The 22,526-nt window shown below is 34.5% G+C and overlaps 1 non-coding gene across 1 annotated transcript; it reads right to left on the bottom strand.

Annotated features, from left to right (window-relative positions):
- Positions 1–12,530: 12,530 nt before the first annotated feature.
- Positions 12,531–12,636, bottom strand: LOC121215160 (small nucleolar RNA R71). The gene has a single exon (XR_005910889.1). It is a non-coding gene; the product is annotated as a small nucleolar RNA R71 (small nucleolar RNA).
- Positions 12,637–22,526: the final 9,890 nt, after the last annotated feature.

A 22,526-nucleotide genomic window follows, 5' to 3' on the forward strand; every position in this document is an offset into this window, starting at 1 on the left:
AGCAATTATTAGTGATAGGGGTACTCATTTTTGTAACACTGAATTTGATAAAGTTCTTAAGAAGTATTGTAACATCCCTTACCCGTATCTGTCGTCGGAATAGGGTGCGAGGCATTACCATAACACATACACTTGTAAACGTATTTAACCGTATTATAAAATTTCATCTAAATTAAAAATTTCAAACTTTTAACATGCTTTTATAATTCTTCACAATATATCCTCTAAATATTATATTCATAATAAATAGGGCCTACGAAACCCGATTTATATTCATGCAATTCACAAGTCTTAACAATTCAATGCTTCATTTCCATTTCATTCAATTCATAATTTCTCATGTTCACAATTCAAATTAATTTCTCAATCCAATATACATTTCCATATCACAATAATTCTTTTAATTCAAATCATATCACTAGCAATAGAAATTTTCATTTACTTCTCATACAATTCAATATCATTAAGTTCAATACTAATACGTATTTACCATTTAACTCAACGTTTATCGATTATGATCGAATATATGACCGATTTATACACAAGTCATTCTTATATTTTCCAATTTTCCTCCTCCTCCTCTCCATTCCACATCCTTAATGTATATAACACGCTTAAATAACATTAACTATATTTTCACTATTTACTTATAAGTAAATTCAAATATGTCAATCCAAGTCAGAGTCACTAAATTATTTATATCTTGAGTTACAAAACTCCAAATTAAGATCCGTTAATTTTATCTGAAACTAGACTCACATATCTTCTTACCATAAAATTTTCAGAATTTTGGGCTTAGCCAATAAGTACAGTTTATTCTTTAAACTCTCCCATGTTTCATTGCTAGACAATTCTGACCCTTCTTCACTAAAATTAATTATCTCCTCGTACGGGATTCGGATGATGTTTCCATTTATTTCTCATGAAAATATACTCATTCAGGGTTTTAAATATATAAATTTAATCCCCTAATTATTTTTCTTCAATTTTTTATGATTTTCCAAAGTTAGAACAGGGGAACCCGAAATCATTCTGATCTTGTCTCACAAAATTTATTATATCTCATAATTTATAATTCCATTACTTACATTGTTTCTTCTATGAGAAACTAGACTCAATAAGCTTTAATTTCATATTTTATTCATTCTCTAATTCGATTCCCATAATTTTTGGTGATTTTTCAAAATTAAACTCTTGCTGCTGTCCAAAACTGTTTTAGTGCAAAATGTTGATTTCCATTTTGCCCCAAATTTCACAGTTCATACAATTCAGTCTTTGCTTAATTAACCCCTCAATTAAGCTAATCTTTCTCAATTAGTACTTTACCTAGACATTATAAGTTATTCATAATTATTGAAATTCAGAATTTCTTCATAAAACCCTAACTTGTTTTACTATTAGGTCCCAAACATTCACTTTCTATTCAATTCTTTCAATAAAATCAGCATATAAACTAATGAATCATCATAGAATCAAAAACTAATGAATTCAACAAGTAGGCCTAGTTGTAAAAGTCACAAAAACACAAAAATTTTAAGAATAATCAAGAATTGAACTTACTTGCAGTAAAAATATGAAAAACCAGCTTAAGGAAACCCTTCTATGGTGTTTTTTCTGATGAGAATGCAGAAAAATAAAGAGAAATCTAGATAATTCCACTTGGATCCTAGCTTTATTAAGTAATTTTGCAATATTCCAATTTTGCCCTTAATTCTCCATACTATCTTGCTGATTTCATGCCTTTGCCGTCCAGCCCAAATAGACATTGCGTCTATTTGTCTTTTAAGCCCTCTTCCTTTTATCATTTAAGCTATTTAATCATTTCCCTTAATTTTGCATTTGTTACAATTTAGTCCTTTTTATTCAATTAATTATCGAAACTTTAAAATTTCTTAACGAAACTTTAATACTAACTTTTTAACACTCCATAAATATTTATAAAAATATTTATGGCTCCGTTTAAAATCTCTAAGGTCTCGATACCTTGTTTTTTCTAATTATTTTAATATTTATTTCTAGTGCACTATTCACTATTTCAAAAATTTTCTTAACTTCACATTTAACTTATACTCACTAAATTAATAATATTTTCTACTCATTTGTCAGATTTAGTGATCTCGAATCACCGTTCCGACACCCCTGAAAATTCAGGCCATTTCATTTTTCCACGTCCAATTTCTGGTCCTAAAACCACTATTCCGACTTGACCCAAAATCGGGCTGTTACAAGTATGGGGTGCATCATAGAACGACTACCCCGTATCACCCTCAAACTAGTGGGCAAGTTGAAGTTGCGAATTGAGAACTCAAACGCATCTTTGAACTTGAATATCTCCTTACAAACTTGTATATGGAAAAAGTTTTCATTTACCGCTTGAACTTGAGTACAAAGTATTCTGAGCAATAAGATTCCTAAACTATGATTTTAAACTTACAGGTAAAAAGAGATTGATCAGCTGAACGAGTTAGATAAGTGGCAAGCGAATGCTTAGGAGAACTCGAGACTATATAAAGAAGCGACAAAATGATGCCAAGATGCTCATTTGAAGCAGCCCAAACAATTCACAGCTGGAGATCTTGTCCTTTTATACAACTCAAAGCTCAAGTTGTTTCCCGGAAAGCTGAAATCAAGATGGTCAGGCCCATTCATAGTACAAATTGTTTTCCTGTACGGTACGATAGAGGTAACCCATCCAGCATATGGCACATTTAAGGTAAATGATCATCGACTCAAACTTTATAGTGGTGACGAATTTAGAAATGGTAGAGAGGAGCTTCGGCTCCGTGAACCTTCGTAATTATTTGCAAAAGGTAAGTCGAGCTTAGACTTTGATAAGTGTTTCTCGGGAGGCAACCCGAGTATTAACATAGCTAATTTTCTTAATTTTATTCCATGATTATTTTAAAATTAATTAATTAAAAGAATATTTTTAGACCTACACGGCCTGAACACATGGGTATGTCCCTGGCCATGTGCACTATAAGGGGTTTGACAGTGAGTTACACGGCCTGGCAACATGGTCGTGTGCCCTACACAGCTTGGACACACGGGCATTTTCTCGATCGTGTGAAACGTGGAGCTAATTTTTTCTTTTTTAAGTCAAGTCAGAGAGTTACACGGGTAAGGTACACGGCCGTGTGTGAGACACGATCGAGCCACACGGCCATGGGAGAAGAGAAAGAGGTTTCACACGGCTATGTGACATGGTCGTGTGTGCCACACGATCGTGTCACACACCCGTGTGAAGCAGTTTTAGCCCATGTGTATAGATTTATATATTGATAACATCATGAAACACTATTACTATCATGTTGATACTATTTTCTTTAAGAATAATTAATGTAGCAGCACACATATGATGATTCATTTACTTAAAAATTAATCCATAATGCAATTGTTTAATTAATACTTTTATTTTTCTGATGCTTAAGTTAAAAACCATAAATTAAAAAAAATATGTGAAAATTTTAAAATAAAAAATACATGCTGTACACAATTTCATGCAACGTACGTAATATTATTCGTGCATGCACGTCGCATGTCCATAATGAGATAGGGGTATATCAAAAGAAAAACTATGCTTCCTCAACCAAAGTATTGAATAATAGCTCAAATAAAAGAAATGAAACAACCTATTAGGACTAATTTAAAAACAATAGCAAAATTGAGAGCAAAAACTGCAAAATCTTAAAAAGAGAAAAGCACACCAACCCTCCAAGGGCCTATAAAGGGTGCAAAAACACACCCGGAAACAACGCATGCATAAACATTTTAGCATTAGCATTTTAGTGGTCATAGTGACTTCAAGTGGTGAGTCAAGCTCAAGAAGGAATGTAAGAACAGCGAATGTCAAACCAAATCAATTATTGCCACTATCGATGGTTACTTTGCAGAATGTAAAAGATCAGCCTCCTCAAATGAGCAATAGGAAGCTACCAGGAGGTACTGTTAGGCACTTTGACAGCAACGACCCCCACTATAGTTGGTTGCTGGCTGGTTGGTTGACTGAAGAGCATCGTGTGCTGTCAGGCAGGCTCTACAGGGTAAAACCTTTGATAATCCATACATCTATACATACAAATATATGTGATTCCATATATACATACATAAAAATTTTATAGATCTTTTAATTTTATTTTGTCAAGCAAATAATATTTCTATATTGTTTGGATTCTTAAAATACAACCTCACAACTTAAAAATACTTAGAAAATAGGGAGAAACAACTAATCTTCTATCATTTTTATCCTATTCTTTGTGGTTGGATTCAAAGTTTAATACTAGATTCTATGAAATTCATATAAATTGATACAAAATTTTCATATTTTATGTCAATTTTTTTTATTTTTCTTTAATTATTCTTATTTTTATAATTCTTTTAAAAGTATAATTGTTAAATTAAGTTAATGAACTTAATTAATAATTTTAAAATTTATATGTGTGTATATGTATTTAAAACATGTAATTGAGATATATTTGCATCTATGATATGTATTTTATGAAAAAAAAGAAAAGAAATTAGACTATAAATATATATATGTGAAAAATACTTGAAAATGCAGATAAACCTGAAATACTAAATCAAGATATACTAGTACTGCCAATGAGGCCTTGGCACTGTTGCCAAAGGTTATGGCCGCGAGCCTAGAAGGCTTGGGTTTGAGCCCCACCAGCCGCATTTAAGATGTGTAGGTTTGTCTTACACCATGTGCATATGGTGTGTGTGGGTTTTGCCTGATTTCTCTCCGAATTTTGTTCTGTTTTGTTTGGTTCCTCGTCTGCTGTGCATTGTATTGACCTATATTAGTGGAACTTTTAAGGGCCAAACTACTCATCCAAGCTTGAAGGTCTACTAGAAATTTAGGAGGTTTAATATATATATACTGGTAAATCTAAATGAATTTAGATTAGCCATTTACAAGTATGGGTGGGATACAATAAAATTTGGAGCACATAACAAGCCAGGCTTAAAAAACTATATATTTATATTGGTATATTGTTTTCTTGATAGTTTATAAGTATAAATATATGTACAAGTGATTACAAAATAAAATAAAATCAATAAAAAAGACAAACAATTTAAATAAAATCCACACCAGACAATTGTATATGATAGAACTACATACTCATATATAACAATTGTACACATAAATACTCAAACACCCATAACATGGAACTTTACTAATAATACCATAGCATGGTTGACAACAGGTAGTTTATAGACTTGGGTTTGGATTGTTGTTTTGATTTTTTTTATCTATAATTGACTAACCCTTTTGTATGTTTTATAGTAAATAAACAAATAAATATATATATAATGAGGCTATTGATTGCACTTTCATCCTTTCACTAAAAAACTGAACATACTTGTCCATGTACGTTAAATAAAAGAACAAACAATCACTTAATTAAAATTGTGCAATTAGATACTTATTTTGATGTTTTATATATGTAACACCTCAAACCCGGCCTAGGAGTTATGGCCAAATCTGGCGGTGTCATATTGAGGTGTTTAGCGTAAAACTTGTCGTTGAAATCTTTAAAATCAATTAATCATTTTGTTATTAAACGGTGATTCCAAAATGGGTTGTTCATTTCCAAGCGTGCATCACTAAAAGCTAATCACTTTTAAAACATTATAAATTTTCCAAAATCCCAATTATTACGGAAGTTTTTTTTTGGAAATGTTGCAAAAACATGGTGTCTTTGAAAACAATTACCTTTTGAAAACCCGTCTTTTTCTACAACTAAGAGTTTATAACTTTAAAGAGGCCTTTTTACATAAAAATACCCAAATTCAGTTACTTATAAATCAAAGGCTAAAAACGAAAGCTGATGCAGTTGTGTAGCCATCATCGAGTCCCTCGCAACACCAACCCACCTACAATTAGGGATTACCTATACAGTTAAACAGAGGGGTGAGTTTACAAAAACTCAGTGTGTAATCCCCTAATAAGCAAATAGTCATTTAAACAGTAGATAAATACAGTTTGGGCCTGAGCCCGTTACAGTAACAGTCCATTTCAGTGTGGGCCTAAGCCCTTTCCCTTAACAGTAAACAATTGGGGTTGAGCCGATCACAATGCTAGTAATCAATAGGGCCTTTGCCCAATTTTAGTAATAGTATGAGTAGGGCCTTGGCCCATAACAGTAACAGATATCAGTCATGCAGTGAACAGTATGTAATATCATTAATCGATGCAGTAACAATACAAAATCATTAATCAGTGCAGATATACAGCTAGAAATCCTACCCAATCCAGCCTATACACACCACTCTGTCCCGCCAAACACACCATGTGAGGATAAAATCGAACCACCCAGCCAGACACACCAAGATTAGCACCGGTTGCGGCACTAAACAATATTGCAACAAAGCTGCCAATAAAACAAATGGCATATGGCCATCAGTAGGTCCACATTCGTCTTGGGCGACCCATGCAACCTTATCAGTACAGTACACTTTCTCTAAATATAACAACCCATTCCCATGCAATATATCGTGACATAATATCATATGTGTGTGCAAAATGTCATGCTCAATCATAGTCATACATATCATAGAGCAAATCAGTCATACAAAACATAAGGCCATAACAGTCATTTCATCTCTAGGGGTATAACAGTCATTTTACCCTATAGGGGTATTTCGGTCATTTTACCCTATGGGTGTATTTTGGTCATTTTACCCTATGGGGGTATTTTGGTCATTTTACCTTATTAGGGTATTTCGGCCATTTACCCTATGGGGGTATTTCAATCTTTTTACCTATTTAGAGGGTCTCGATGTAGATATCGACCTCTCGAAAGGTCCGCAGACGCCTCGAGCAACTTAGGTAACCTAAATGGTCATAACAATGTAAATAGGCCCAAGGCCCATTACTCGACCCAAGTGGGCCCAAATATTCATGCGGCCCGTTTAGCCCAGATTTGTCTAATATTTACCATAAATCGTGGATTCCATCTATGTGAGGCCCACGAGCCCATTGAGCCCACACGGCCCATTTTGGCCTAATGTGACCCATTACGGCCTAAGCCCATGAAAATGCTCATGGAGGCCTCCACAGTCTATTGTCCATGATTCGCGGGTTTGGCTTACCACACGAGCGATCGCACGCTCATGTGGTCTTAAACATCGTATTTCTGGCTTTTCAACTTTTGTCATTCTATAGTTACAGTGGGGTGTTTACACACCTGATGCGATTTGCAAATTCCCTTCGTTTTGAACACTCTTATTCCGAAAATCAATGATCATCACACCCTTGGTTCCCAAGCAATGTGCCAATCAACCTCGACCACCACCTACACAAAAGTCACCATCTTTATATTAGACTCATACTTGACAAACCATCTCAATTGCACCCCACTTACTACTCAATATTGTTTCTCAAAAAGTAACAAATGACTCATTATCATACCATAACCACTTACCAACAACGATAAAACAAATTGCAAATCAGAGATGTAGCATACAAAGAACTGAGAATCGGGATTAATCTATCAGTATTTAGCCAACGGAGAGCACTTGAGGGTGGGAAAGAGAAAAACAGTGCGCTCTCAATTAATCAACAAACCCTTACTAAAGCCGAGAGCTATTCGGCAGAGGTTAAAAAAAGAATAAGGGAGAATCGACTATGAGAGAAAATCGAAAAGAAAAATGGTGAAGGAGGAGAGAAGCTGTATTCGGTCAAGGTTGAAAGAAAAGCAATGAAACCTTAATTCTAACTCTCACCAAATCAACAACAACCCCAAATCCTAAAATTTCCTCCTCCAATTCGGCTACACACTCTCCATCCACTTCCTATCCCCTAATTTTCTACTATTATCTCTCCACAACAACAACCTCCCCAAATCCCAATATTCTATCCTCAAATCTCTCCAAATATCCCTCCTCAATTCTCTCTATGACCAGTTCAAACTCCAATTAGCAGTACTTCAATCCAACTCTACCACCCACACAAATTAGGCAACAAAATAAATACTCCCTTTTTTATGCGCCACCACTCGAACTTTAAACCCCATGTACACTCCACACGCCCCTTACCACTAGACCAACAACTCCTTTGTATCATATTCTAACCACAATAATTTAAGAACCTACTATCTAGATCCAAGGATTTTATTTACTTAAAATAAAAATTTTGCATAAGCTAAGGCTTGAACCCCTGACTTCTTAGACACTTTCAAACACTCCTAAATCACTTAACTACTGAAGCAGACATTCATTTATGTCACTTCCTTGCACAACTAAATATTTATGTGCAGTCTCCTAACTGTTCCGTTGTTCAAAACCTATTTCTTCTAAGCCCAAAATTCGGGAAGTTACAATTCACCCCTCCTTAAAGAAATTACGTCCTCAAAATTTCCAATTATCAGATCAGTCACATAATACAGACTCCACCATTACGCTTCCGTTGCGCACTCTAGTTCTAAATTAGGTATATGGCCAAAGCGACGAGGACCCAACTCGAACACCTCTACGGCCTCTACCATGGCCTCTTGTACCTCGTCCGTGTGTACCTCTTGTGCTCATATCCAATAACGTATTATCAATTTAAGAATTTTTATGTATCAGTTTTTAATTCCTGTAATTATTAACAGATGTCTTATGAAAAAAAGTAATCAGAGTTTTCTTTTCACAAATCAAGGTCTCCCTACAGTTTCAATTTACTCTCACTAAAGAGTTTCAGTACAGTCCTACTATCTATAGTAGTCTCTCAGTATATTTCAGTTTAAGCAGTCTACAGTATAAAGAAAACTTACGGATTTGGTGCTAGAAACTCGGTGTGCCACACTTGTAAACCATCCAAAACACTTCAAGAATAGTTTTCTAGAAATTCCAACTATTTTCAAAACCCATTCCACAGCTGAGTTTTGTAACCTGGCTCTGATACCACTAAATGTAACACCCTAAACCTGGCCTAAAAGTTAAGGCTGAATCTGGCAGTGTGACATTCAGGTGTTTAGCGTAAAACTTGTTTTCATTGAAATCTTTAAAACCAATTAATCATTTTGTTTTTAAACGATGATTCCAAAACTGGTTGTTCATTTCCAAGCGTGCATCATTAAAAGCTAAGCACTTTTAAAATGTTATAAACTTCCCAAAATCTCATTTATTGCGGAATTTTTTTTGGAAATGTTGCGAAAACATGGTGTCTTTAAACACAGTGACCTTTTGAAAACCCGTCTTTTTCTACAACTAACAGTTTATAACAAACTAAGTAAATGAAAACCCAATTTAAAGTGTATAACTTTAAAGAGGCCGTTTTACATAAAAATACCCAAATTCAGTTACTTATAAATCAAATGCTAAAAACAAAAGCTGATGCGGTTGTGTGGCCATCATCGAGTCCCTCACAGCACCGACCCACCTACAACTAGGGAATACCTGTACAGTTAAAAAGAGGGGTGAGTTTACAAAAAACTCAGTGTGTAATCCCTTAACAAGCAAACAGTCATTTAAATAGTAGATAAATGCAGTTTGGGCCTGATCCCGTTACAGTAACAATCCAGTTCAGTGTGGGCCTAAGCCCTTTCCCGTAACAGTAAACGATTGGGCTTGAGCCCATCACAATGCCAGTAATCAGTAGGGCCTTTGCCCAATTTCAGTAATAGTATGAGTGGGGCCTTGGCCCATAACAGTAACAAATATCAGTCATGTAATGAACAATATGTAATATCATTAATCGATGCAGTAACAGTACAAAATCATTAATTAGTGTAGATATGAAGTTAGAAATCCTACCCAATCCAACCTCTACACACCACTCCGTCTCGCTAAACACACTATATGGGGATAAAATCGACCCACCCAGCCAGACACACCAAGATTAGCATCGATTGCGGCACTAAATAGTATTTCAACAAATCTGCCAGTAAAATAAACAGCATATAGCCATCAGTAGGTCTATAGTCGTTTTGAGCGACCTGTGCAACCTTATCAATACGATACACTTCTTCCAAATCTAACAACCCATAACAATCATGATCATACATATCATAGAGCAAATCAGTCATACAGAACATAAGGCCATAACAATCATTTTACCCTATGGGGGTATTTCGGTCATTTTGCTTTATGGGTGTATTTTGGTCATTTTACCTATTTTAGGGTTTCAGTGTATATATCGACCTCTCGAAAGGTCCGCAGTCACCTTAAGCAACTCAGGTAACCTAAATGGTCAGAACAGTGTAAATAGGCCCAAGGCCCATTACTTGGCCCAAGTGGGCCCACACGCTCGTACGGCTCGTTCAGCATAGATTTCGCCAAGGCTATGAGATCTACATAGCCCAGTCCAGTATTTGCCACAAATCGTGGATTTTATCCGTGTGGAGCCCACGAGCCCATTGAGCCCACATGGCCCATTTTGTAAAGGCCTTGATTCACGGGTTTGGCTTACCACACGAGCGATCGCACGCTCATTTGGTCTCAAATGCCTTATTTCTAGCTTTTCAACTTTTTTCGTTCTACAGTTACAGTGGGGTGCTTACACACCTGATGCGATTTGAAGATTCATTTCGTTTCGAACACTCTTGTTCCGAAAATCAATGATCATCATACCCTTAGTTCCCAGGCAATGTGCCAATCAACCTCGACCACCACCTACACAAAAGTCACCATCTTTATATTAGACTCATACTTGACAAACCATCTCAATTGCACCCCACTTATCACTCAATACTGTTTCTCAAAAAGTAACAGATGACTCCTTATCATACCATAACCACTTACCAACAACGATAAAACAGATTGCAGATCAGAGATGTAGCGTACAAAGAATCGAGAATTTATATTAATACCAATGAGAAATGATTTCATACCCTACTTCTGAAATACATAGAAAAACACAATTTTTAAGCTTTCTGAGCATTTTAAAGTCTATAAATACCAATGAGAAAAAGGCATAAGGGAGCGATCAGAGAAGATCAAAGAAAACACTCGAAGAACACCATCGGAATCGACTCGAAAATAGATATGCATCAAGATCGAAGATCTCCTTTTAAATTATTTTCAAGTTTTATTGAGTTGCTTATGTCTTGTGGTTATTCTGACTTTGAGATCTTTTCATTCAAGATTATGAACTAATTCCCTAGGTACCTAGGGAAGATGAAACTTATGATGAATCCATTTATTTAATGCCTATTTTTACACGATAAATACTTTATTCTTATTCTCAATTATATATGCTTATTTCTTATTTTAATATTTCTGAGATATTAATTCTTGTTTAATGGGCTTAATTCAATAGAGGAAAAGTCTCTGTTTAAGAGTAGATCTAGCATAATTGAATGGAGTTGCATGCAATCCAAGAAATAGCAAGACATAAATCTACCGGATTAGAGTTAAATCTAATAGGGGATTCCATAGATCGAGGTACTATGACGATAGGGGTTTTAATTAGAAAGAGATTTCAATTAATCAACCTAGAGTCAGTTATTTTTGCTCTCGAAAGAGATATTAACATAATTTAGGGATTTCTATGGATCAAGACACAAGTGAATAAATCAATTAATTTAGATTCATAATAATAGGTGAAGTCTAGGTGGATTCTTTCTTGGGTATTGTCTATCTCATTAGTTAATATTCAACTATTTCCTTGATTCATTCCTTGTTGCATTTTTTTAGTTAAATTAGTTTAGTAAATTTAGATTAAAACACATCACTCCAAATTATCGACTAAATAATAGAAAAACAGTAATTACTATTACTTTTAGTACTCATGGATATGATATTATCTACTCATCATAGCTATACTATTGTTCAATAGGTGCGCTTGCCTTTGTTGTATTTATAGTTAGTTTAGTGACCATCAAGTTTTTGGCATCGTTGCCGAGGACTAAAATATTAGGAACACTTGATTTTTTATTAATTTAGCCATTTTTATTTTATTTTTATATTTTTTTAATTTAATTTTTACATTCTAATTTTTTTCTTTTATTTGCTTATGGCAGGTTTCTTTAGTTTATGACTAGAAAAAACCCATAAGGACTATTGATTTTTGACAATGAAATTGAAAGTACTACTCGCAGAAATCGTATAGAAGCAAGGCAAAATCAACAAAATATAGTAGACGAACAATAGCGCATTATTATTAATGAAGAGATGGGTGGTAATCAGAATAATCAGCTACCTCTTGCAGTTGCTGCAGATCCAGATCCTGTTTCTCGTACTATACATGATTATGCCAAGCCCACTCTAACTGGGGCTGAATCGATTATTGTGAGACCTACCATTGCTGTAAATAATTTCAAACTAAAGCTGAACACTATTCAGATGGTACAACAGTTTGTTCAATTCGATGGTTTATAAGACGAAGATCCAAATACTCATTTGGCAAATTTCCTAGAAATCTTTTATACTTTCAAGATTAATGGCACCACTGACAGCACTATTCGCCTAAGGCTATTCCTTTTCTCGTTGAGGAACAAAAAAAGTAGTGGTTGAATTCTTTACGATGAGGTTCCATCACTACATGGGCTCAAATGACCGAGAAGTTCCTTCTGAAGTACTTCCCACCGGCTAAGACAACCAAGTTGAGGAATGATATCTCTTCCTTTGTTCAGATAGATTTAGAGACTTTGTACGATGATGGGAGAGATACAAGGACTTATTGAGAAGAAGCCCTCACCATGGGTTACCTCTATGGCTACAAGTTCAAACCTTCTACAATGGTTTGAACCCTTAAATGAGGCAATTAATCGATGTAGCAGCTGGTGGTACACTTAACAATAAAACACCTGAAGCTACTTATGAATTTATAGAAGAGATGGCACTGAATAATTATCAGTGACAAGTCATGAGGACTAAGCCGATTAAAGCTGCTGGTATTTTTAATATTGATGCAATCACTATATTATCGAATCAGGTAGAACTTTTAAATAAGAAAATTGATGGTTTGCATGTTTTTACACAAGTACATCCGGTAATGTAATGCGAGATAAATAGAGGCAGAATGAATAATCTAGGCAACCTGAGTATTTAACATTCTGCTAACTTTACTTCATGTATTTTCAAATTAATTAAAATAAATTTTAATAATAAAAAAATTAACCCACACGGCATGGACACACAGGCATGTCCTTGGCCGTGTGAGTCTTGGGACTTAATTTTTAAAAATTTTGAAGGTTACACGACTTGAGGTAGTCCACACGGCCTAGACACACGGGCGTGTCCGAGGCCTTGTGAAGACTAGCTTAGCATATTTAATCGCACACGGGCTGGTAAAGCCCCACACGGGCATGTGACATGGCCATGTGGCCCAACACGGGTCCTTACACAATTGTGTCCATCTTTTCACCCCCAAACCCTAAATCTTTTATTTTCGCTTTATTTTTTTCCTCCCACAAACAACCTTCCTCTTTCTCTTAATCCAAACCTCGTCACCCCTTTATCGCACCACCACCCACTCCCTAAGAACCTCCCCTTTCTCTTCCTTTCCATCACGCCCCTTTCCTTGCCACGCCCCACCGCTACGTCTCCTGCCACTATCTCCAACCCCCGTTGGTCTTTTGCCACATTTTCCCTATTTTATTTATTATTTTAATATTTTATTTTATCTTTTTATTAATTTCTTTTTCTTGGTTTTATTTTTATTTTATTTTATTTATTCTGTTTAGTGATTTTAATTTTATTGTTTTATTACTGTAACACCCCAAAATTTTAATTTTGGGTATTCTGAATGTGTGACACAAATATCTATCTGCTTTAGTGGTTTTGTGTTTTGGGTGTGTTTGGGAGGTCCCAAGTTCAAGCCATGACTTGGGTAAATTTTAGTATTTTTATAAATAAAGCCTTAACCTGGCCTAAAAGGCTTAAGTTTAATAGTTGGTAATCAAATAACAGAATTGGCTTGCTGGTCTAGTGTTTAAGTGGAGTGTTTGATTGCATGAGGTATTACGTTCAAATCCATGCTGGAGCGTAGGCATTATTTTTACGCAGTGGTGGTCAAGTATTTCGGCAGAGAGGGATTCTGGAGTGGTTGTAGGTAAGTAGGATTAGTGGGAGAAAATTTAGGTATGTGGGGGTAGCTATCGATATCATCTAAGTTTCTATTTGGTTTTTATTTTCCCCAAATTTTGGCATTCTCCTCTTCTCCCCAATTTTTCTGCCATCCTCTTCTTCTTTGCTTTGCCGAATTTTTGCTCCCTAGTCCACCCTCTCTGTTTGATTTTTCTACTAGCCTACTTTCTGGCCAGCAATTGTATACACTTGTTCTGTAAGTATCTAAATGCCTTTATTTTATCGTTTCTTAGCTAGTTCCTAAAAAGGATTGTTTTGGCTCTCTTGGTTTAGGCAAAAATCAGAAATCAGTTGCGGCTGCCCAAGCAAATTGAGCGTTAGAAATTTCGGTTTGTTGTCGATAAGTGTTTAGGTTTGCTATCGATTTTGATGTAGACGATTTTCAGTTGTGAGTTTTTGTTAGTGATCTAAATTGGGATCTAATTATTTATTTTTAGGTCTTGGAGTGCTTGGGAGCATATTTGCAGTGACACGAAACCAGGTGTGTACCCAAAACACAAAAATAAGGGATTCGACAAAAAGCTGAAATTGCTTGTTGTTTGGACAGCAGCAGTAGGATAACTTTGAAAAATCACCACAAAAATATATTTGAGTCTAGTTTCTCATAGAAGAAACGAAGTGAGCAAAAAAATTTCATGTTATGAGATAATTGAAGTTTAGTGAGACAGGGTCAAAATGATTCCAGAATCCCCTATCCTGACTTTGGAAAATTATCAAAAATTGGAGAAAAATAATTATAGGTTAGAATTTATATTTTTAAAATCCTGAATGAGTCTACTTTCAAGAGAAACAAATAGAAACATCATTAGAATTCTATACGAGAAGATAATTAATTTTTAGTGCAGAAAGGTCAAAACTGTCAAAAAGCAGAACGGAGAAATTTTAAAGAATAAACTGTACTTATTAGCTAAACCAATAATTTTGAAAATTTTATGGTAAAAAGATATGTGAGTCTGGTTTCAGGGAAAATTTGCAGATGTTAATTCAGAATTCTGTAGCTTAAGATACAAATAATTTAGTAACAATGACTCAAGTAGATAGCTTTGAAGGATCATATGAGTAAATAATGGAAACACATATGAATAATTAACTAGCACGGGTTACATTAAAATGGATCACGAGGCCAAGGCCAATTTGGGTCATGTAGGCCACATGGGCGTGTGGGCCTACATGGGCGAACATCATGGGCTTATAGGCCCATTTTTACTGTTTGACATAAAAGGTTGCACGGGTCACCCAAGTTGACTATGAATCTACTGTAGGGTCGGTAAGCTTAACTAGACTCCTAATTGACTGAAATGACTGTATGACTGATATGATTAAGCCTGATGATGTCCCACTGATTTGATACTGTATGCTCTATTTACGTGCAGGATATTATGTCATAGCATGTCATATCTGTATATTGCATTGCATTGGGTTGGGGGATTATAATGTTTGGAGGAAGTGTACTGAAAGGCCTCGAGCCTAATTTACTGGCAACTCAGCTGCAAACTACTGTCTAGTGCTGCATTCGGTACTACTTGGAGTGTAGGGATGGACGGGTTGATTATATCCCCACATGGAGTGTAGGGTTGGACGGAGATAGTGTGTAGAGGCTGGATGGGTAGGATTTTTGTGACTGCATATCTATTACTGCTACTGATACTGTGATGGGCTAAAGCCTTATTGCATGACTGTTTTTGTACTAAGATGGGCTAAGGCACAAACTAGACTGATACTGATACTGAAAAAGGCTTAAGTCTAGACTGTGATTATCTGTTTACTATTTGTTCATTTGTATGGGGATTACACTCTAGGTTTACGTAAACTTACCCCTTCTGTTTAATCTTTACAGGTATTCTGCAGATATAGGTAGATCAGTGCGGCGGAGGACTCATTGGTGGCCACACGACTTTATTTACACTGTTTATTACCTATTTATGATTTTACTTTTATTTGGTAGTATTTTGTTGTAATTATGGCCTTTACAAATTTTGGTTTAAATTTAGATTTTATACGGTTTTATGATTTAAATCTGCTAGTGTTAGGTAAAACTCGGTTTTTCAAATAAAATTAATGTTTTATCAAAAATACCACGAATATGCAAACTATTTAAAATCTTCTGCAATAAAAAAATGTTTTGAAATTGAATAACGATTTGTAAATGAATAATGTTTTGAAAACGAACGACACGATTTGAAAGTAACATAAGATATTGAAAAAAATGGTTAAATAGAAAAGGGGATTTAGCGACGACATATTTTTCGAAAAGCACTACCATGTGACATCGTCAGATTCGGCCATAGCGTCTAGGTCGGGTTTGGGGTGTTACAATTACTATTTTACATGCTACCTTAATTTTATTACTTTTGTTATTACTATTCTTATTATTGGTTGATTTATTTTTCTTAGTTTATTATCATATTTTTTTATTTTTGTTTTTAGTTTTTTTTTTCCATTTTTTATCTTTTGAACTATATTTTTATTTTTATGGTTGTTTCTAATTGAGTTGTAACATTTTAATCTTCTTCATTATTTTTGTTTATTTTCTTATTAGTTTTCTTAGAATCTTGCACTACATTTAGAATTGCATACAATTCTGCTTTTCACCATTCTGGCGATTCCATCCAATATTCAGGACAGTTTCAGTTTTTTTCCTCTCTTATAATATTCTGCTTATACTGTGATTATATCTGTTTGTATATTGAGGACAATCTACATCTTAAGTTTCAGGAGGTTATTTGTATAATTATTAGAAAATCCCTGAATTATGTTTTGTATTTAAGCAAGTTTCTCATACTTCCATTAAAATGATTTTTTTTTTTGATTTGGGGTTTTTGTTGATGTGTTTTGGATTAATTTGTAGATATTTGTGCATTGGTTTATTTAAACTTTAAGACATGAAAGAATCAAGCATGATAAGTTATTTTTTAGATATTAAAAAAATTTAGTCTGTTTCTCTGGATTGAGGTATTATCTTGAAGTTTTAAATTTACAAGTTTGACAAAAAAAACCATGATTTTTTGTGAGATTTTGAGCCTTTAAAGCATACATTTTTCTTGTTCATTTTATTATTGGTTATGAGTGTGTCATTTTGATTTGTCATTCTAGAACTTGCTTCTATTATACATGTCGAGACCACACCTTTGATTCGATATACTAAGATGATAAAGGCACTTAGGTTTTAACCCACTTATCCCATAAAAAGCCTACCGTTTTAATTAACCGTTAGTGAACCTCATTGAGCCTAACACATCATTTCGTGATTTACCCATTACTGTTAACCCATAACTCTTTTTTTTTGGAGACTTTTTTTCATTTTATTAACTCCCTTTTTGTCGAGATTTTTTATGGTTAATTACTTAACTATGCTCTTTGTTTGATTTGTTGAATTATTTCTTTTTGTTCTAAAAAAATATCAAAAAATATCGAATATTATTTAGTTCTATATTGATCGAGCTTGAACAGTTAAATTCATATTTTGAGAAGAAGCTCGTTTCTTATTCTTGAATTGTTCTTGATTTATGCATTTGCATTAATTTAGCATTTTTTTATTTTTCTAGTTTGGTAATTTATCAATTTGATCTCGATTCTAACCAACTTTTCTATCCTTTTTCCACACCCTTAACCTAAGCTCCATTACAACCTCTTAAAGACCTTTTGGTTTGTGTATCATATCATTTTATAGTAGTGGAGATTTGATATTTATGCAAGCCTATGTTAATGACATTTCTTGTTAACTACTAAGTGCTTATTCTTGAACCTTAAACACTTTGAGTGATTTGAGTGAATCTTTAGTGAGGATGTTGATTCTTGTCAATTTTGAATTAAAGGTAATTACTTAGATAAGAGGAAATACCAATGTTTTCATGCTTTAAAAAAATTTCGACTTGGATTATTTGAGACTTTAGTGCTCTTTTAGTTCAATTGCCAATGCATGATTATTTGTGAATTATTTTGAGATATTGTTGATGAGAATTACAAGATGAGAAATGTTAACTTACATGTGAGTTCAGGATTTTGCTTGAGGACAAACAAACGCTTAAGTGTGCGGATATTTGATAAGCAATAAAAATAACATATTTTAATCTCATTCTTAATGAGTTTTGGATGGTTAATTTTGCAAATTAGTGAATTTGATGCTCTTAATTCTTTAAATTCATGCTTCTATACTTAGGAGAACATTTGGGAGAAAAATAAGTGAAAAATGAGCCAAAATCATACAAATAGAGTTTTTTTCAGGAGCCATACGGCCTGCGCAATTTCCACACGGGCTAGACACACGCCCATGTACCAACCTGTGTCGATTTTGTCCCCTGCTTCAAAATTATGCAGAAAAAAAAATTTTAGGCTTTCTGAGCATTTTAAAGTCTATAAATACCAATGAGAAGAAGGCATAAGGGAGCCATTAGAGAAGATCGAAGAAAACACTCAAAGAACACCATTGAAATTGACTAGAATGTGGATCTGCATCAAGATCGAAGATCTCCTTTTAATTTCTTTTGAAGTTTTATTGAGTTTCTTTATGTCGTGTGGTTATTCTGACTTTGAGATCTTTTCATTCAAGATTAAGAACTAATTCCCTATATACCTAGAGAGGATGATACCTATGATGAATCCTTTTAATTAATGCTTGTTTTTACGTGATACATACTTGATTCTTGTTCTCAATTATGTATGCTTATTTCTTATTTTAATATTTTCAGGATATTAATTCATATTTAATGTGCATAATTTAGTGGAGGAAAAGTCATTGTTTAATAGTAGATTTAGCATAATTGAGTGGAGTTGCATGCAATCCTAGAAATAGAAAGACATAAATCTACCAGATTAGAGTCAAATCTAGTAAGGGAATCCATAGATTGAGTTAATGCGACGATAGGGGTTTTAATTAGAAAGAGATTTCAATTAATCAACCTACAGTTAGTTGTTTTTACTCTTGAAAGAGATATTAACATAATTTAGGGATTTCTACGGATTAAGACACAAGTGAATAAATCGTTTAATTCAGATTCATAATAATAGGTGAAGTCTAGATGAATTCTTTTCTAGGTATTGTTTATCCCATTGGTTAATATTTGATTATTTCCTTGATTCATTCATTGTTGCATGTTTTTAGTTAAATTAGTTTAGTAAATTTAGATTAAAACACATCACTCCAAATTATCAGCTAAATAATAAAAAAATGATAATTACTAATACTTTTAGTCCTCGTGGATACGATATTCTCTACTCACCTTAGCTATACTATCGTTTGATAGGTGCACTTGCCTTTGTCGTATTTATAGTTAATTTAGTGACCTTCAAGTTTTTGGCGTCGTTGCTAGGGACTAAAATATTAGGAACACTTTATTTTTATTAATTTATCCATTTTTATTTTATTTTTTATATTTTCAATTTTAGTTTAGTTTTTACATTCTAATTTTTTATTTACTTTTGGCAAGTTCCTTTAGTTAATGACTAGAAGAAACCCGTCGGGACCATTTACTTTTTACAGCGAAATTAAAAGTGCTACTCCCAAAAACCATAAAGAAGCAAGGTAGGATCGACAAAAATATAAATGTCATAATTGGTTTTTGTAATTGACTAATTACATTGTTGTAATTGACCATATCAATGTACTAATGATCACCTACATATATAAATATGTCATAATAGGTTTTTGTTAAAATTAATATTCGTTTTACTAATTTATACATAAATGAAAACCATTTGACCGAAAGGTACCTAGGAATGACACAAAATATAACAATACTTTTCATCATGAATGGTAGGGATAAATACTCCAATACGGGCAATAAGGGTGACAAATATTGCGGTGTATAGATTTTCTGCCATATGGAAGACATCTAGAAAGAATAAGCTTGGAATGGGTCCAGTTTTCTATCTTTTAGACAAGAACAAACTCGAGTATGAAATCATCTACAAACAAATCAAAACAAATATGCATCTTATGCATATATAGAGAGAGATGATTTGAAAGCAGCTTGGTAAAATTTAGGATTTAGAGGCTTATTAGCATACCTCCAAGGACATTGCCACTACTCTTCCACCTTTATAACACCCTAAGTTATTATAATTCTATTTTTATGAATATTGTTGTAAATGAGCACTTGTTTCAATGGTTAAGTGATTTGGGTGTGAGTTTGAGGTCATGGGTTCGAATCTAATTTTGGGAAAATTCAATTATTTTTGTTCCTAGCCTAGTCTTTGTTTGTTAGGCATAAATAATATTTTTGGTCAACTCATGTAAGAATGAGCTTGCCAGTTTAAGTGGTAAGGTGTTAATTTGCCCTGAGATCTTGTGTTCAAATCCCCACATGAGTGAATGACAATAATTTTTCTTCTGTGTGTGCGGGTTGTTTGTGTAGTAACAAAGAGAATATAAATAAACATTGTTTTTAACTGAATAATTATGTCAAACATGTTTTCAAATAAAACAGGCTTTCAAGTAACAAAGATTCACGTTGTTTTTAAATAAATGGAAACTAGATTTCAAACCTTTTATCGTAATCACTCCAAACTCAGCCATAACATCTAGGCTGGGTTTAGGGTGTTACATTTAGTGGTATCAGAGTCAGGTTGCAAAACTGAGGTTGTGAAAATTTTGGGTTCAAAATTGTATTTGTAAAAAATTATTTTTCTGAGTAAAGTCTATTTTTTTCTAAAGGTATCAAAAAAGTAAGCTGTGGAACACTGAGTCTCCAACACCGATCCTATAAGTACTTCTAACTTAGAAATACTTTAGTGTAGAAAATTCTGATAAGTTAGCTAGAGACTGAAACATTTCTAAGACTCTTAAAATTTCTTCTGATATTTATTCGAAGCATAAAATACTTTCTACTGAATACTGAAACTAATACATAAAACTTTGTAATGTAGATAATCTGTGAATATGATGAGTACTCATAGAATACATGGTCATGGTACTCGTGGGCGTGGCGGGTGCCATAGAGAGACTCGAGTTGAGTCATCCTCGATGGGTAGTATGCCCAATCTGGATACGAGTGAGACACCGACTACACCTACTGCTGAGACTGCGTCTCAAAGTAACTCCACTGGGGATGACACATTGTCCCAAGCCATGCTTAGAGTGTTGGAGAGGGTCGCTGGACCCCATTTTGGTTATGGGAGCCTCAGGTCAGTAACTAGAGTCGCTAGAGTCGCTCCGACTGTGGCCAAATATTGGTTGGAGGCCACCGAGAGGATTATGAATGATATTGACTGCACCCCTAAGTAGAAATTGAAGGGTAGAGTATCTCTAATACGCAATGAGGTCTATCAGTGGTGGTTAACGGTTGAGGAGGGTAAATCTATTTTGACTCAGGCTCTAATTTTGAAACAGCCTAAATCTGGTAAGGAGTTCGTGGTATACATTGATGTGTCGCACGTCGGTTTGGGATGTGTTCTGATGCAATATGGTAAGGTAGTGGCTTATGCGTCCTGACAACTTAAGTGACATGAGGGAAACTATCAGATGCACGATCTTCAATTAGCTGCAGTTGTCTTCACCTTAAAGATTTAGAGGTACTATCTATATGGTGAAAGGTGTATCATCTACACCGATCATAAGAGCCTTAAGTATCTCCTTACCCAAAAGGAGTTAAAACTTTGACAACGTAAATGTATTGAGTTGCTTAAAGATTACGGTTGCACGATTAAGTATCACCCTACTAAGGCCAACCTGGTGGCCAGTACTCTTAGTCATAGGACAATGTCTGATTTGAGGGCGATGTTTGCTCGCCTAAGTTTGTATGATGATTGGAGTCTGTTAGCTGAGTTGCAAGTTAAGTCAACTTGGATTGATCAGATTCGGGATAAATAATTTCGAGATGATTCTTTGGTTCTGTGATTTCGTTAAGTGGAGGATGGTAGTACATATGATTTTGGGTTGGGTAGTCATGGGATTCTATGTTTCTGAAGGTGAGTTTGTGTACCTAATGATTCTGAATTGAGGTAGCCCATTCTGAGGGAAGCGCATAGTAGCCCTTATGCTATGCATCCCGGTGGAAATAAGATGTATCGGGATCTTTATGAGTTGTGCTGATGGACTGGTTTGAAACCTGAGGTATCATATTTTGTTTCTCGTTGTTTGACGTGCCAGTAAGTTAAGGCTAAGCACCAGTTGCGTTCGAGTTTACTTCAACCCATTAAGATTCCCTTATGGAAATGGGAACATGTGACTATGGAATTCATTAGTGGGAGTCTCTTAACATCTATTAAGAAGGATTCTATGTGCGTCATCGTAGATCGGTTGACCAAGTCTTCCCACTTTATTCCTATTCGGGCAAACTACTCTCTTCAGAAGTTGGCCAAGTTATATGTTTTAGAGATCATGAGACTTCATGAGGTACCGGTCTTGATTATTTCTAATAGAGATCCTTACTTCATTTATCAATTTTGGAGAAAACTTCATGAGGCTCTGGGTTCGAGGTTGAACTTCAGTACTGCGCTCCATCCTCAAATAGCTGGTCAATCTGATAAGGTGATTCAGATATGTGACACCCCTAATTTGACCCTAGTCG

This window comes from Gossypium hirsutum, chromosome D02, assembly GCF_007990345.1.
Source record: "Gossypium hirsutum isolate 1008001.06 chromosome D02, Gossypium_hirsutum_v2.1, whole genome shotgun sequence".
Taxonomy (NCBI): Eukaryota; Viridiplantae; Streptophyta; class Magnoliopsida; order Malvales; family Malvaceae; genus Gossypium; species Gossypium hirsutum.